Raw genomic sequence first — 5,062 nt, 5'->3', positions numbered from 1 at the left:
ACCAAGGAGGGTAAGGGAAAAGGAGACCAAAGCTGAGGTGTTATGTTTCCCCCGCCAATCTGTTCTAGAGGCCAAGATGCTCAAATCTTCAGTTCCAAACTCCTGGTTTGGATGTGAGCCCCATAAAGGATGACCAATCCTCAGCCAATCCTAAAGATTTCCTGTTTGACCTAGAAAGGTGCCCAGGTCTCATCTATACCTAGATCATACCTTTAATTAATTAATTCCACACAAATGCATTCCCACATGATAAAGGCAGCTGGGCTAAGTGGGCTCAGTTGATTGATTGACTGGCGAGTTTAATCAACTTCCACCCCGACATTAGAACCAACCTCAGATCAAGAAGCAGTTCAGACCCTGAGCCTCAACTCCTCCGTCAAATGACCACTAAAGTCTATTCCAAGCCCAGCATTCCGTTGGCCACTTCCAAAGAGGATGAGGGTGAGGGAGAGATACTGTGCCCAGCAAGAGGGTGTAAGTCTGTCCATACCTTGTTCAACTTGGGAAGGAATAAATTGCTCTTAGAGCACCAAAGAACCCCAAGTAACCTGAAACAACTGACAAAGCCTGGAGAAGGTTACCTGGCAGGAAGTCCCCAGCACAAAGGGTTCGAGCTTCTTCCCAGATTAATATTTCTACTCCTATTGAAGCCCATTATTATAACTGAAAAAAAAGAACAAGTCGGTTACTATTTTCAGGAATGGAGGGAGAGAAGAGAGGAAGGAGAAAGACAATTTGGATCACATCAAAAAACTTATGTAGGAAACGGTTAAATAAAAATATCTTCATTTTATTTCCAAATCTTTTGATTATTTTATTTTTTGAATCTTTTATTCTATTTATTTAAAAATGATCTTCAAGGTTATCCAGCCCAGGCCCTATCTCTAGCTCAGACCATTCCTAGGGTCACCTGTACAGGTGGAAGAAGAGTGTTGACTCGGAAATAACCAGATCTACTAAAGTAGTCAATAAAACCCACTCTTTAAACAGGAATAGGGATAAGGTTATTGTATTTGATCGCTACACAGAGTCAAGGATTCTTGGAACCACATCCCTGGGGGAAGGCACCACGCTAGATGCTTTCTCTAAAAAGGAAAGGAAATTGGGAGTCCTTCTATCCTCTGGATAATTAGGTATCACAAACAGGTTTGCAAACCTCTTTGCAGCCAGTAACTAGGGTTCTAAGAAGCGTCAGCTGTAACAAATCAAAGGCAAAGATCCTACTAAGAAACTGGGCTTCTCGAGAAGAAAACTTTCATCCAATAGAGAAACCTCCAAAACAAAAAGGCGCTTAACATTCAAACCAAAATCGGGGGACTTGGGACTGGGGTTTCTCAAAGGTAAGGGTAAACTGAGTCACCCCAAAATCCACATTGACAGGAGGGTCACCTTCCTTAAAATGTCTCCAGGAAAGATGACCCAGCTTTATTCAGCCCCATCAGCAACACTAGGGACTCAGTAGATAGAGTTGGGAGTTCCAATCTGGCTTCAGGCAGACCCAATCTGTGTGACCCTGGGCAAGTCACTTGACCCTGTTTGCCTGAGTTTCCTTAATGAGATGAAAATGAGCCGAAGAAAGAAATGGAAAATCACTCCAGAGTCTTTGCCTCCAAATGGGGTCACGAAGAGTCTGACAAGGCTGAAAACAAATAAACAGCCACAGCAGCGGTCGATGCTGCTCACTTCCAGCATCCTCCCCCTGGACTCTGAGCCTCCAAGGCCCTGCTCTCTGGGCTACACAGGATCTTTGGTGGGTGTGAGGATGGGGATGCTTCGCTCTGGAGGATGAAACCTCGCGGCTCAGCCGGGCCTCTTGCCTGTCCTGTTTGCAGCCAAAGCGGGAGGCTCTTGGGAGGCCGTCGAGCCTGGTTCCTGAGCCTCTGGTCCTCCAGTCCCTGCTCCTGTCGGTACCACTGTGGACCCCCCCTCCCCCCCCCCACACACACACAACCAGTGCAGGTAAGAGAAGAGCTCAGAGCTGGTCTGAGGCTCTGCTTGTGTCCATGTAACTAGAGCCGGGAATACCCCCATCTCCTGCTCGCCTCCCCATCTGCCCTTGCAAGGCTGCAGAAAGGAGCCATCACCGGTGCCTCTCGGTTGGCTGCAGTCCCTCCTCCATGGCTCCATCTAGTGGCGAGCGCCCAGCAGTCCTGTCGGGAGCTCCCCGGGGCCATCTTGCTTTATCCTCCCCAGCATCCCCAACGTGCAGGCTCGGCAGCCTGAGGCCAGCGGAAGCCCCTGCAGTTTCCTGGAGGCTAGAAACGGGCAAACAGCTGCGCATGGAGGCTGGACGGGAGTTTGCTGTCCCGGGAGGGCAGGAAGGCATGCCGTGTCCCAGTATGAAGGAAATGGATTTAGAGGGTCCGGCTTCAAATCCTCCTTCTGAGCTAGATGGCCCTGGACAAGGGACTTTGGCTTGGGTGCCTCAGTTTCCTTATTTGTAAAATGAAGTCCTGACCTCCTCCAACGGCTTTCAGATTCGTTCCCATTTACTGTGCCTAGATAAGGTAGAAAGCTCGATACACAATACACATATATGTATACGTATGTTTATTATATGTACACATATCGAATATGTATGTGCATGCGTGTAATACAGGTTAAATATATATAATACGCACGTGTCGTTTTTTGTATTCCCAGCTTACTTAGCACGGTGACCTCACGGACGCATTTTTGATGATGTCTAAACATTTCGCTCACCTTATTGAAGCTTTAGGACAATCTAGACTTCATTATGATGATCTTTATTTGAAAAGGCAATTCACGAATCAAGCCCTTACTAAGCACTCGGTAGGGAAGACAGGCGGCCAAGGCGACGGGCATCTCCGGGGCCGGAGAGCCTCCGTGTCCTTCGTTCACGGCCGGCATCGGGGTGGGTCAGTAATGGCTCCGCTTGGCCCACTCCTGGTCAGGAATGGCGTCTCGGGCGCCTGAGCGGGGCTGGACAGATGGGCTGGCCGCTGGGGCTCGCCGCTTCCAGGTAAGGCCAAGGCGGTCACTCGGCGTCTGCGTTTGTGGCCAGGCCAGGTCGGGCAGTCCGTGCTGCTGCTGGGAAGCCGATCTCTCCACCACTGGGCAGCTGTCCCCAGGCTTTGCCAGGAAGGTCCCCCTCTGCCGGGGGGGTCAGTCCCCTGGGCTTCCTGGACTTCCTCTCTGATGGGCAGCTGTAGACTTTTTTTACCGTCAGCCATTGACTGGCTGGGGTGGTCTTTGGCTCCCACCAAGTCTGTTCCGAGGTCCGTCACCTACATGCAGGAGGTGGTAAATGTCTAAGGGCTCCTTTTTGTCAGTGCTTCCTGCTTCAAAAGCTCCCTCCGGGGGCAGCTGGGTAGCTCAGTGGATGGAGAGTCAGGCCTAGAGATGGGAAGTCCTGGGTTCAAACCCGGCCTCAGCCACTTCCCAGCTGTGTGACCCTGGACAAGTCACTTGACCCCCATGGCCCACCCTGACCACTCTTCCACCTAGGAGCCAATACACAGAAGTTAAGGGTTTAAAAAGAAAAGCTCCCTCCCTCACCTTGCTTTGGAAGCAGGGGGTCTGAAGCTGAGGGCCATGAACTCTTTCCAGGCTGCTCTGTCTTCCCACCAGCTCACTTTCTCATGGATGCAAACCTTCCTTGATTTCCCCCCCCCCAAACACCTCCACTTTCCAGCTCCCCTTTGTGTTTAGTCTTCCACTCTTAGAATGTAAACTTCTCGAGAGTGTTGGGGGGGGGGTATATCATTAGAGCTTAATAAATGCTTTATTTAGAAACTGATCTAGCTCTCTCCTCCATTTACACTTCCCAGCCTCCTTTTGGGATCTTATATCTCCATTAAGACAAGGATATGGATGCAGTCCAGGCTTACAAACAAGTTCATCACCTCCCAGATGCTTCCTAGGATGCTGAGCTTCTCAAGCCTCGGATTCTTTCTAAGGTGGGGGAGGTCTGTTTTTCATCCGGAGACCTTCCCTGGGCATTTCACTGACCCTCTTTCAGCCTATCCAAACCTCTAACTTTTGCTGAAGACTCCCAGGGTTACGTAAACCCTCTAAGAGAGCTTGGAGCTCTGGCACGGAGCCTGGGACCCAGGCATGTACTGTGCTGGCATGCAGAACGCTTCAAGTCAGGAAGTCTTGACCCTAGTTGGGGCGATTGGTTCCCCTCTTGGAGCCTCACAGTATTCATGTCTAGAATAACACTTGGCTTTCCTGTCTATCTCACTGGCTTATTATGAGCAAAATGCCTTGTAATCCACTAGGGTAAAGCCTGACAGGGACAAGGGGCATTAGCGGCACCATCACGATCACCATCACTATCACCACCAACCTTCCAAGCTTGCACCTGCTGAGTCTCTACTGCCGCTGAGTCTGGGGCTCTGGAACCACCGAGCTGAAGGTCAGGGGCAGGTTCTGTGAGCAGTTAGACGACTTGCTTTTAAACTGTTTTATTTAGGGAGCAGAAGGTGATTGCACAAAAGAGAGACGAGCCCCTCTGGCCCCCTCCTTTCTACATTCTGCCTCCATCTGTCCCCCAGAAGCTCACTTCGTATCCTAACATCTGCTCTCATGACTCACAGTCTTGGATGGAATGAAGGTGTAGGAGATTGGGTTCAATGTGGCCAGATCTTGCCTTCTGCCCATTGAGTCCCTTGAGTTCCTGGAGTGAAGTTAATGTTGGAGTTAAACAAGGGTGAGGGAGTGACCTAGTGCTTGGACCGCTCTGGGGGAGAGAGATGAGAGAAGGGAGGGATAGACTGGAGAAAGTATCATCTCAGTCCCCTGCATTCTGCACAGAATCAGGGCAGTGGCGTGGAAAGAGATTCAGAGTTGGAATCACAAGACCTGGGTTTGAGTCCCGACTCTTCCATGTTCTTTCTGTGTGAAGCTGGGTCTCTCTGGAGCTCAGTTTTCTGCTCTGTAAAGGGGAGGGAGCTGGACTAAAATATCCCTTCCAGAGTCTAGTGCTAAACTCTGTGATTTGTGAGCTCTCCATAAGCCCTCCACATGAAGTCAGAGGTGTGTGAGTGAGTGAGAGAGAGAGAGAGAGAGAGAGAGAGAGAGAGAGAGAGAGAGAGAG

This window comes from Gracilinanus agilis, chromosome 4 (genome assembly GCF_016433145.1).
Source record: "Gracilinanus agilis isolate LMUSP501 chromosome 4, AgileGrace, whole genome shotgun sequence".
Classification (NCBI taxonomy): domain Eukaryota; kingdom Metazoa; phylum Chordata; class Mammalia; order Didelphimorphia; family Didelphidae; genus Gracilinanus; species Gracilinanus agilis.
This window is presented reverse-complemented; position numbering follows the sequence as displayed.